This window comes from Cyprinodon variegatus, unplaced genomic scaffold, assembly GCF_000732505.1.
Source record: "Cyprinodon variegatus isolate N-32 unplaced genomic scaffold, C_variegatus-1.0 Scaffold67, whole genome shotgun sequence".
Taxonomy (NCBI): domain Eukaryota; kingdom Metazoa; phylum Chordata; class Actinopteri; order Cyprinodontiformes; family Cyprinodontidae; genus Cyprinodon; species Cyprinodon variegatus.
In genome coordinates, this window is record NW_015150520.1 from 1,555,654 (window position 1) to 1,569,319 (window position 13,666).

General features: G+C 36.1%; 1 protein-coding gene across 1 annotated transcript in view; it reads right to left on the bottom strand.

Moving 5' to 3' along the window:
- LOC107083004 (BMP/retinoic acid-inducible neural-specific protein 3-like) overlaps nt 1-13,375 on the bottom strand; it is an 81,759-nt gene extending 68,384 nt beyond the window's left edge. The window contains exon 1 of the mRNA XM_015371929.1: nt 12,650-13,375. The gene's annotated coding sequence lies outside the window, so the exon portion shown is untranslated. The remainder of the gene's footprint in view (nt 1-12,649) is intronic.
- Between the last annotated feature and the right edge of the window lie 291 nt (nt 13,376-13,666).

Below are 13,666 nucleotides of genomic sequence, written 5' to 3' on the forward strand. Positions count from 1 at the left end.
CGAGTTTAGTCCGACGACGGAGGGACATGAGGGCCAAAAAGAGCGGAGATCCAGGTGGAAAAAGGGTCTCAGCGTTCTCGCGCACCTCGCTCTTCTAGCGGGTCAAACTTCATAAGTTGTTTTCCGCAATTTTGGTCATAAAAACAAAACAAGCTGCCCTCCTTTCTGCGGCACTGTTTGCGGTCAACTACTATTTGGGAGAGGTGCAGCGGAGCGTCTCTCAAGGGGGCGGGACGTCTGGAGCCGAGGTATGGAATTGCACTCATTGCACTGATTTTGTGCAGTATTTTTTGATACAACTTTTCTACCTCTGTTATTTGCTGTTGTTTATAAAAAAAAAACAACGCATAACGATATTGCAGCTTTCATTGATTTTTTGATTGATTTTTTAAACTTTAAACTTTGTTTAGCCTGTAAGGTGTAAAAAAATAAAATAAAAATAATAATAAAAAAATAACAGATTAATCGATTAATCGAATCGAATCGTGGTGTATTCTTGAGTATCGAAAATAATCGAATCGTTGGGTCAGGAAATCGATACTGAATCGAATCGCCATGATGGATGTGATTTACACCCCTAGTATTTACACTTCAGATAAAAAAAATACTTCCAACTCAAAAGCAAAACATAGATAATGTAATTATACAACACCAGTTAAAATGAAATATCTTAAAGGTGTTTTATATTCTAGGTTTGTCAGTCACTTAAGTGGTGATTAGAATAAAGCACATTGAACTTGGGGCCATTTTAAATGCATAACTTCAGGAATCAGTTTGTTGGTTCAATGTTTGCACTTTTTTCTAACTGAAAAAGTTACCAGCATTACGCTGCTAATTTAAAAATCTATTGGCTTAATTAAGAATTCGAGGGAGGTTTTTGTTATTTAAAACAATATTTTTACATTACTTTTTATTTTTAATATAGTTGGGGTTCAAGTACTGTCAATACGTTTTTTAGAATTTCTGGTATTTTAAGATTTTTCATAACAAACAGGGTAGGCCACTGGTGCGCTACCCTAGGAACCGAGCCATATATAATTATATAAATACGTACATACACACACACACACATACATACATATACACATACATACATGTATGCACGTACAGAAGTAGTAGGTTTTTCACTGCAAAGTGTAAATCAAGACTATCAAGAAGAGATTAAGTTGCTTTGATTCAGTCTTTATGTTTTATAGTGCCACACTGACAAAATCAATCACTCTAACACAAACACAGGTTAGCATATATGGTACTTACATGTCAATTAGCAACATTCGCAGATCTACATTACTTTTACAGTTCACTTTTGAGTAAGTCCTAACACTATCTGATTCACATGTACTCTTCCTTGTACTTAGCTTTTTTTTACCAAGCTTTTCTTTACCTTTTTTGTTTTTCAAGTCAAGTCATTACTTTCCAAAATCCAAAGGCTTTCTATGCTCAAATGTGAGTAGCAAAGCCAGGGGTATATGGTTATTGATGCCAATGGCTTTACATTGGACTGCAAAGCTGTTCACCTTACTATGAGAATGAGAATGGAGCACTGGCACTGCCACGGGTAGTGAGATATGAAGTATGAATGTCCAGGAAGAGACAGTGGTGGGACATAACAGACCAATCATCTCATAAACACTTGAATCTCCATCACAGGGACTAACAAGAAATATTGAGATAAAAATGTGGCTTGAATATGCTTTAAAATCAGAATGGGTTCAGCGTTTTGTTTTGTTTTTTGCTGGGTGGAGGGGTGGGTTATACTCTGTCTACCCTACACAAATGACTTGGATGTTTTCTCTAGCTCTTGTAATTCTCTATCTAAATTGAGTCAGGATGTGTAACCATCAACAGTATGTTCATGCATCGATTAGGAAATCTTTCTTGTTCTGATATGAAACTATGAGGTAGTGTTAAACAGGTCAAACAGTTCTTCCAGACACATTAAGATTGAAAAAATACTGTCCTGCTACTTAAATAGTCTGAAAATTGAGTCAAATAATAGCCTTTTGTTAAGCCAGAAGAGCTTATTACAGATGATCAAATATGAGAGCAAAAACTGCTTCAAATATCTTTCTAGCACTTTATGTTAAAGGAGTGTTAATTTAAGTTCTGTTGATCAGATTAATTAATCCATTTATTAGCTTAGGGAATAACTGTACGTACATCATTAATCTGCCTTTGAATTCCTCAGCTCAATAAAACCAAATATATGATGTTGCTAATATATGAAAAGTTAATTTTTCATATATTAAAAACAATATATGAAAAACACACAGTGTGTGTTGGTAGAATTAAAGGCTATAAGACCATCTCCTTTTCATGTAACTACAGTTGTATTATTCAGAAATTAAAGATCCACATGATTGTAGACAAGATTCTTGGACTTTGTCACAGTAGAAAAATTGCAGAATAATCAAAGAGATGGATAATTGGGATGGTAAAAAAGAGCCCAGAAAAACTTCTAAAACACTTCTAAAGGTGAACTTCAAGCTCAACGAACAGCAGTGTCAGATCGCAGCATTCATGGTCAATATAAAATTGACTTAATGTTGAGCTAAAGAGGACTTCATGGGAGAATACCAAGGAGAACATCATTGTCGAAAAAAGATCATACATATGAAAGCCAGACTGGAATTTACCAAATTGTATTTTGACAAGCCACAAAGCTTCTGAGAGAATCTCCTATGAACAGATGAGACCCGATAGAATTTTTTGTCAAGGCACATCATATCTATGTTCTCAGATGGAAAAATAAAGCAACTCAAGATAGGAACATTGGGTCTGATGCAACCACATTCTTCTATTCTTGACATAATTTCTCTTACATTTTCTCCTACTGTGGGCCGACCGAATCAACCACATCAGTTTCAACAAAGATTAATAACTTCAGTAAATAATCCTCGTCATTCGATGCAGTGCACTTGTGCGTGAGGCCGTGCTCCAGAAAAATGTATATTTTCATAAATAATTCCCCAATAATGCCATATAAAGATACTATTTTTCACGCTTGAGAACGTGTAATTCATTAAGTGAGTCAATGAAAACTACTAGTGCAAGCAAGAAGTGCAACATATGATGTAAATGCTTAATATGAGTTTGCCATCAATCAAAATGACACAGTATTCTGCAAAATCTCCTTATAATACACAATCAGAGGTTTATTCTACATCTCTGCAGAAACATCTGTCATCTCTTCATTACACTTTTCATCTCGCATAACGCTCACTGACTGCACTTTATTTTGACAAAATGACAACCAATTAAACCAGTGACCCTGGATATCGACGTGCCAGCTGCGAGTGTAGTGACCAACTGTTCTGTCATCAGCTAATAAACATTGTATTCATAATTGCAAATTTGAGTAATGATGTAGCCTAATAACATGGACAACTACTTCTAATTAACAACAGATGTAGTCATTTTGTCAAAAACTAGGTTTGGATAACAGCTGACTGATTGTGCAGGACGTGCAAGAATGTCAAGTCTGGAGCATGTTTATAATTTTTTTGTACCTGAGAGAAGGTTAGAAACGGGAGTCAAATGTTCAATGCATTTTCTCCTATATCACTAGCACACGTGATCACATTTTTTCATACAAACACTTCCTGCATGAGGCCTATTGTTCCCACTGTGATACACAGAGGAGACTGTGAGACTCTGTTATGTTCTGGGACTGCTTTGCCTCATCTTGGGCAGGGTGTCTTGAATCTCAGCAGGGTACAATGGAATCTCAAAACTATCAAGAGATTCCAGTGAGAAATGTGTCGGAGAGATTGGTCTCATTTGCAGGTGTAGTGGGGAAAGTATTCAACTATTTACCCCAGTTAAATAAACGGAGATCAATGGATTTCACTCAGTCGGCACTTTATTTTCATATCTTTGCAAAGAGCGAACAGTTCATCATGCAGCCCTTACTTCTCTGTATTGAGCCCCATTCTGCGTGGACAGAGTGTGTTCCCCTTACTTACAATAATGGAAAGTAGTCAGAGTCTAAACAGATTACAGACACCTTGTTTAGACAGTAACATGTTGTGAATATTCCTTGAAAAAGAATCTGGCTTGTTTTGGGAAGAAGCTATGTCTGATCTACCAACACCCTCACCCAGGGGGATTGTGTGGCCTTGCAGGTGAAACAGACTGAGTGAAAACTTTTATAGTGAGTAAATAGGATAAATTAATATATGAAATAAGAGAAATCTAAATTTTCCGACCACATAGGTTATGGGTGTTGTAACAGAATAATTACTTGAAACAAGCAGATAAAAACATCCAATAATAGTTAACGGCCTGGACTTAGTAGTAGACCGTGCTTTTCAAGTCAGGAGACCTGACGCAAAGTGCTTTACACTAAAGTCATTCATTTACCCACACTCACGCACTGATGGAGGCAATATACATTGTAGCAACAGTTGCCCTGGGGCTCACTGAAAAAAGCAAGGCTGCCATACACATGCGCCACTAGGGAGTCTGACCACCATCAGTAGGCAATATGGGTGAAGTGTCTTGACCAAGGACACACAACATTTAAAGCCATAGCTTAAACTGACAACCCTTTGGTTACAGGACAAAATCTAATGGCACTGTTGCAATGAAATCTCAAGACCATCAAAAAGTTCTAGAGATAAAAGTACTACAGATGGTCAAAAAGTTGGTCTCAGTCATAGGTTAGTGGTCTTGTAAAAGGATAATTACGCAAAAGAGACCACCAAAGATAAAAAAAGAAAGGCTAAGAGGAAAACACTGGAATATTTTTGAAGCGGCGTTCTATGAGCCTTGATCTAAATCCTATTTAGCATCTCTCAGAAGAGGTATAATTGCCCCCCCTTAAACCTGAGACAATTGGAACAGTCTGCTGAAAATCATCATCCCATTAAAGCATGGTTGAAAAGTAATGTCTGACTTTGTTTTAATTTTAATAGAATTTCTTTATCTTTTTTGATCTGATTAAATTGTTTTCTGTGACTATTACAGGATTTTCTTTCAATTTTTTATTTTTCTCTGTATGTATGTATGTATGTATGTATGTATGTATGTATGTATGTATGTATGTATGTATGTATGTATTTATGTATGTATGTATGTATGTATGTATGTATGTATGTATGTATGTATGTATATTCTCCATGAAAGATTTTCTTTAAAGGATACTGTTTTATTCCTTTAAGCAAGATCTTTTAAGGGAAAAGTAAATGTTGAGTCAAGGGCACTTCTCATTACAAGCAGTTCTGATACTTAAACCTCGGTTTGACGTGCACCCAGTGAGGTTGGTATGTCCTCCGGCAATCTGAAACATTTGTGTATAAATCTATTTCTTTGTGATGTAACATTTTCATTCTAAATTATCAAGGCAATTGCAGCAATATATATTCTAGGTTGAGTCCAAAGCCTACATCAAAATAGTTTCTTTCAGTATCTTTTGGTAAAAAAATGTAAACCAGCTTTATTCATGCAATTCATTTTTTTGTGATCACAATTGCTATCACACCTGAAGCATATTCTAAAACCAACTGATTCAGAAATTTTTAACTCAGCTAACTATATTCCCTTTGTTTTACTAGATATTTAAAAACGACATTTACTGGGCATTTAAAAAAATCTGCAATGCTTTAATTCAACAATTTAATTGTAGTCTTTCAAATTTCAAGAAGTATTTCCACTAGCCTAAATCACCTGCAGCCCCTATGTTTAAGAATAAAAGTTACATGTTTCCCCCCAGAGAAAGAATGTTGGCTACTGACTGCAGTGTTGGACTCTGACTGTCTACTAGAGGTTACGCTTAGCTTGATGAGATGAGGGAACTCCCATACCATCTTTTTTCTCTTTTTTTTTTTCATTTAATTTTTTTTCTTATTTCAGCAGCCGTTTCCTTTGGAGACCAGAACAAAAAAGACCATTCAGCCCCTGAACATCTGCTCACTAACTGAAGGATGCCAGCGCAGCGATGTTCACCTTCCAGAGCTTTGTCTCTGTGTGAATCTACCTGACTGTGTGGTTTCTCTGTGTTCATATCAATGACTGGAACATTCCCCACCACAGCTCGCCTTTGTTTGCCTGAATATGTGCAAATGGACTGTGATATCTCATACTTGGAACCCATTAAAAGGAAAACACTGATGAAAAATGATATGCTTGGGAGGCGAGTGCTTTGCAGTAGGGGAGTTGATTAAAATATTTCATTTCAATATTTTATTTCTTTTTTTTATGGGATCCGCTGTTTAACTTGTCTGCAAGCAAGGCCTTAAACCATTCTCAAAATAGGGAAACAGGAACTGATAAACTTTATAACTTCCCTTCCGTGCTGACTAATGAAGTTTTTGGCCCTAATTAACCCAGTTATCTTTCCTCCTATAACTGTCAACAATACCACTCATACGAGCACCAGCGGTAAAACACAGCCTTTGTGAAATTCTAATATGACTGCCAGTTGCACTCATCCGGCTGTCTTACAAAAAAAACACAAAGGATAAGCTGTCACGGTGTCCTGGGAGGAAAACATCAAAGCAAAAAATGTCACCATTAAAAGCTTTCACAGGCAGGCTGATAAACATACATTTACAAAGCTGCAAACATGCATTTATAATTATTTCACAGTGAAGCCCAGAGCAAGAAGATATGAATCTGTGATATGTGGATTAGTGGAAGGTCAAATGAAATGTTGGAGTCTAACATCCCCATAGTAGCTATGGGAGGATGGGACTTATGCAAAAAACAACTAAAGTTGAGTGGGAATGACTAACCTTCCTGATTGATTTTTGGAACTTTTTGTGTGTGTTTTTTTTGTTTTCTTTTTATTAATTAAATAACAAACAGAACAGGTAAAAAAAAACAGCTCTGTGAAAAAAGAGGAAATTTATCTTTTAGCCCCTTAAAGGCTGATGCTATGTATGTCTATATTTGCCCTTTCTGATGGTATTGTGTTCTGTTTTCTGCCTTGTGTGCCACTATGTATTTTGTGGGATATTCTTTATTTAAAGCACTTTCATGCATCTGCCTGTACAAAGATGCCGATCCTTTACGTAATCAATACTATGTTTGCTGGCATGGGTCTAATCGTAACAAAACAAATGAGATTTTGTAGAGAATCACGTCGTATTATTTCTTTAATGCATTGTTAATGGTTGAAGTATATTGGAGATGATTACGGTCTAATTTATTGTTACGCTGCATTATTATAGGGTATGAAGAACTAACCTCTGTTATAAACAGTTTAATTTTAGAAATCATTTGATATGGTTATTTGTTCCACAGGTAACAGCCCTAGATTGAAAAAGGCAGACTTCATACTCTTTTGATGGGGTGTTTTTTATAACTACAATCAACTATGCTGCTAATGCAAAATCATTATGAGAAAGCTTAGAAAGCATTGGAAAAAGGATACTAGATCCTAACCCACTAAACTATTCAAATTTAAAAAATAAACAAAAATACATTATTTTATATATTTTTTAGATAAGTCGGTGATACAAAGAAAAAGATATCTTTCATAAAATTTAAAGCACAATTCCAAAGAACGGATTTAGAAAATTGTGACTCAGACTAAAGGTTTATACAGTTGGAAATGTATGAGAAAATCAAAGCATGCATAGGAATCTGAGCAGCTTAAATTATTAATTTGTTGATCACTTTAAACAATTAAATAATTGTTTTTTTTTTTACTGCTTTTGAGGTTGTGCGTCCAAAATGAACTATAAGAATTAAAATCTAGTAACATCTTTTTTCTTGCAATTTTACAAAATTCCAAAGAGTCCGAAACACATTTTGCATTAGGATGGACAATAGACTTTTTTTTTTTTTTTTTTGGAAGGGACAGGTGTACTCCACACATTTCAATTTGTCAACCACAACATGTTCCCTGTAGGTAAGAAAATAAAATGCATTGAGTGGCATTAGATAACGATGAAATCATTATTGGTTATACTAGTGTCTTAAAAGATAGAACTGATTAACAATGGTACACATAGGCAGTAACATATTAGAAAGAGATATTGATTAATCAAGATGAATATTTTAACCTGGTCAGATTCTGCAGAAATAAAATAAAAAAACAACTTGTGCTATTCCTTCTCTAATCTGTTATTTTGAATAGTCAACAAATGAATCAATTAGCAAACAAACACTTTAGTTGCAGCCCTAATGATATGCAATAGCCAAACCTCTAATGTGTCCTTACTGTATTTAGCAACAAATTCATAAAACCTGATTAAAGCTGGTTTATTACATGATCAAACTGTGCATGCTATAGTACAGTATAAAACATGTAGAAACTGGATTTGGGGGAGTTATTTTTCCTCTGCGTTAACACTATTGAAATAAAAAGCAAGGTCAACATATATCAGAGGTATTAGAAACAACAAAGCTTATCCCCCCATCCTATTTTCAATTGAATTGATGAAAAACACAAAACTAAATTCATCCAAAAAATATATATAAAAAAAAGAATGTGGTTGAAAAATACAACAAACTCGCTAAATAATAATAATAATAATAATAAGTTAAAGTCTGTTGAGGTTAAGCAAATGGAATGATCAAGTCTGAGTTTTATCATATTTATTTGAGCTTAATTAGGACAGAATCTGTTTTTTTATTCAATAAAAAATTAAAATGACGGACAATACAAGTATGTTTTAATCTTCAAAGGCTTTTTACATTTGTTTCTCTGACAATATATCAAGAATGCTTTATTGAATCACTGCCAATTTGTATCGTCCAAGCTTAAGTCAACACTCTTTTGACATCTTAATATCAATATTTGGTAAACCTGTGTAAATGTCAGCCAAGATAGGTTTGAAATCATATGAGCTTGTGTTCCACAACTTCTTGCTCGAAAGAGGCTTTTTTTTTTTTTTAAATAAGAGTTGCCTTTCTGCAAACACAATCCAGTACGGCATTTCTCATTTGATCTCTGACAAGGCATTTTCATCGAGGCAAATCCTGCTTATTTTAGCGTTTTGGATCATCTCTTTAAAATTAAAGACACAGTCTATGACAAGTCGCTTAAATGGTCTTTTCCCACATTCTGATAGATGAGGAGGACCGGGATGTACTATACCACTTATTTGCTATATTTGCTAAACAATTAAACAGATGTATTCATTAAAAGAAATGCAGATAATTGTAAATCTGCACTTTACTAAATTGCCATTATATTGTTAAAATATAGAACAAAATATCTGGAAGTCAGATAAAAACACATATAACTTAGAAAAAACTAAACAAGAAAAAAACGCTCACATCTTAGAAAGTTAACAACTCTGGTCATACCCCTGTAAGTGCTATTGATGGTTTTACCAAAAAAGGCACAACTAGACTCAAAGAGGAGGTCCTAGAGTCCCCCCACCCAACACTGAACACCTAGAGCTGGATTAGAGGATACAATGAGCCACATTAAGACAAAAATAAACAGTCAGCCTGGCTGCCACAATACAGAACGAACAGATTAAAATTGTGACACTTAAAGCAATAACAAAGCTTTAATTACTGAATTCAAATGCTTCACAAGGATGCAAATGGTTATTTGGATATAAACTAATTGGATAAACTTGTCCTGTTGAAATATTAGGAAGTGAACGAAACAGCACACTCAAGTATTTAATCTTGGGTGTGACTGTGGCACCAAGATCAGGGTGAAGTAAAAGCAAATGTCATGTGTTCTTTGTTTATGTGGCTGCTACTTCTATCCTCGGTTCTGCATAAGACATGGAGTCGGAGAGCAGAAAACCCAAAGGCGAGCGTAATTTTCTGAAATCCACTGTGCAACTCTGCTGTGGCACAGTGTGTCATTGTGTTTAAGGAGCATAACACCCTTCCTTTTTGAAAAAAAAAATCAAATCTGATCTTGAAAATGTCAGAATTCCCTTTTAAGAGCTAGAAACTTGACAGCAGACAGCTCTCCGGCCAACAAAGAAACATGGTTCAAATGTAAAAAATGAAAGAATAAAAGCTATTTTCACATGAAATAGAGATCAGAAGAAAAACTACGAACCTTACATGGAAGTGCAGCAGCTTTTTTTTATTCATTCTATAAAAATACACTTGAAAATTACCTCTTACCTTCTCAAACTAGTTTGCAAAGCACTCAAAGCAAAACATTTTTTTGAATATAGCAAAACAAACTAATTATATCTACACAGACAGAAGTGTTGGTGAGTTTTTTCATCTCTTAGTTATTTCAACTTTGTTCTATGTGATCTCACTGAGAACTCTCTATTGTTAGATTTTAGCAAGTTAAAATTCATTGTTTATCTCTGAAAATGTGTTGTAAGTCTCAAGGCTAAGGTACTGAAAAGCTATAGTCAGAGGAAAAAGGTTGTTTTTAATAATTGTCACTCCGAGTGCAACTTCTCACTTGCAGGCTTGTTTTATAGCTGCATATCACTGAGAAGCAGAGAGCATACAGACATTGACACTTCTATAAATCACAGTGAATCCCAAATTGATCTCTTCTAGTAGTGGCCTTGTGCGAACAGGGACAAAGGTTCATCTTAAATTACAGTGACTGATTCAGTTTTCTCTGCTCTTTTCTTGCTTTTCTGTTTTGCTTGTGTTATTCTCTGCTACAGTCCACTGACCACCAGACACCATCAGATATGAATAACAAAATAACCCCATCTTTGATTCTTTGGTATGGTGTATGTTCAAACTGTGGAGAATTACCTAAATATATTAAGGAAAATACAAATGTTAAACTGCTGTAAAACACTGTTGTTTGTTTTCTTTCAATCTCCAAAATATTTCTCTACAATCAATTACCAGTTGCTTTAGAAAGAGAGATTCTACCCCAGCTCTTCATAATAAGAAATAATCTATTGAAAAGCTTGGTCTATCTCAAAAACTTCAATGTGATTTTCTTCTTTCCTCACTTTCCTTCTTTTCTTTTCAATTTTAGAATAAAGTTAAATAAATAAATAAAGTTAAATACTTAGCTTGCTCATTAATGATGTAATGGACTGTGGACGCTGGGCATTAACTTAAAAAAACCTTGACCCTAAAATACAACCCCAACCCCAAAGCTTTTATGACTCCTTCCCACCCACCACCTTTAAATTCTATTTTAAGCTTTGTTTTTACCTCAGGCTTCTAACTCCCACCTACAATTAGACATCAGTCATGATTAACTTTAATTCAAAGCATTCAGTAGGGGCTGTTATTCACAGCGCTAAAGATGAAAACATATTGACCTGTCTATCCAAAATAAGCTGCAAGAGAACCCTCTTGCAGTGCATTATTTGGAAATGCTTGCTTACAATGTGGGAGAAGGCTGCCAAAGCTCTTTTTTTGTTTTATTCCATTTCTTCCTTCTTTTGCCAGCCATCAAGCGTACAAATGATGCTGCATTCAGCTCTATCAGCCTCCCAACACTGAGCTGTAAGGACAAGGAGCCCTCTCAGGCATGTAATTCCTGCCTTTAGCATTAATCTGAAAGCCTCTACATGCTTCCTGACTCAGTCACAGTTTTCATGCAAAAAAAAAAAAAAGCTTGGCAGTTTAGTTTGTCTACTCTTATATGTACAGTATGTTAACTTCAAAAACAGACAGTCTTGTATTTATTTCCCTGGTAAACAAAGAAACTGGCACAAAATTCTAGAAAAGAAAAAATATGCAGCCCACGCTTACATCTTAAGAGTTGGAATATAGATAATCAAGCCATGTGCGGACCAGTTTACATCTCTATTTTATGGTCTTGTTGACTGACACATACGAGAGACATTTGTTTCAACAGTGGAGGAGACAGTTTGCCTTTCAGGCCTGGATGCAGTCAGGTTCACTGGTCTCCAGGGATGGATAAGGGACACTTCAGAACAGAAGACCAGACTATGGCAGTCTGGTACAAACACAGCAAATGGCAATAAAAGCTGCTGCATTTTTTTTTTTTTTTAATGTTTTGAAGCTTTACAAAAACAAAAACAAACCACTTTTCTACAGCATCAATATAGAGTGTTCCCAAAATATGGGCTGTATGTGAAGACAAGTTAAAATACTAAAACAATCCTGAACCCAAATTACTGCTGTCATTATTATGACATTTAAAAATCCTATTTGCTTTCTTGGAGGGCTTTTTGGCTCTCTATCACAGTCTCCACTGATAATCTCATGAGGCTACTCTGACTCATATTTTGAGAAGGATGCTTAAGATATAAATGTATATTTATCAAATCGGTGGGAAAATGTATTTATATTTTCTTTACATTTATTTCAGAAAGCTAGTTTCTTTTCCTTGAGGATGCTGTGCCAACTCAGTTCTGTCCACGCATCAGTGCTGGAGATCTTATCCTCTTCAGGTGGAAAATGCCAATACACCCTAAGTAATATAGATTAGAGGTGTTTCTTGGAAAGACAGATAAAAGCTGGCGTGTTGATGAGGGGGAGAAGGGGTGGAAAAGAAAGAGAAAGATAAAGAATGTTCTTGTATGAAAAAAGGAAACTATGTGGGTGTTCATGTCGAAAAACCTTTGAAAACATAAGTTTGCGCACATGTGTGAGACTGTAGTGGAATAAATATGTAGAGCATTATAGAGACGTTGCGAGGAGGAACACAGTAACAGCCATGTGCATAAGGTCAAACTCCAGTAAATTGAGCAGCAAACACCCACACATACATAGTTAAGACAATAACATACACTTAATATAAAGAAGCACAGTTTCAGCTACTTACCAAGGTTTGGAAGAACACCTAAAGTTGAATTCAATATGCCCCATTCTTTTGCAGAATCTCAGCGCTATCAGCAAGCAGAAAGGTGGCGAAACTCATTTCACAGTTTGATAAGGTAGAACAGCCACTCCACAGAGAAGAATGGGGATTATAATAATTATAAAAACCCTCTTAAAAAAATGAAAAATAAAAAGTCTAGCGCACGTGCAGGTCAACAAAAAAGGATGCAACACGGAGCAGCATGAGCGGTTCTTGGCCACTGAAACTTTAAGAAAGAAGGGAGACTCTCAGGCTTATCCCAGACCAAAACGAGCTTCCAGCAAACAGAGGCTTTGACCTTTCTGGGGATAATGACTACAAAATGAAATCGTCCAGCACGAAATGAAGTCAAGAGAAAAGACGACTAGCAGAGGGGAGGGGTGCAACCAGGAGCGGAAAGTCACTGACGATTAGATGAGAGGGACCTCTAGGTGCTGTTTTTTCAGCCAGGCATCAGCAGGGTCCAGCGTCGGACAAAGGGAATGGGATGTAAGGACGTGGGAAGAGACGCAAACCCGAAGCAAACTGCTAAATATTCCGCTGTGGATTCTGTCTGAGCGCCGCGTATTTTGCTGCTTGACCCCCCCTTCCTTCTCCGCATCGCCGTGTGGAGGAGCGCAGTCCGGATCTTAGGAACTGTCAGCAGAGCAGGCATGAGCTCCTCGGCTCTCCCCCCCTGCGCCCCTCTCTCACTTTGTCACATGTTTAAAACACAAGTAGCTCTCTGTAATAGCTGCCAAAGGAGGGTGGACAGAGGTAGGCGACGTGGCTAGAATAATAATCGCTTTTGTGAACATTCATTTCCATCCTTCAAGTTGGCTGAAACGCTGACCTGCGAGGAAAATGGCATTGACTTTAAGTTTCAAACGCCACTTTCAATGTTGCAGTTGCTTCTAAGAAATTGAGCAATGCAAATAAATAAATAAATAGATAAAACAAAACAAAAGATTTTCCTTTTCCTGAGCAGCTTTTTTTTTTTTT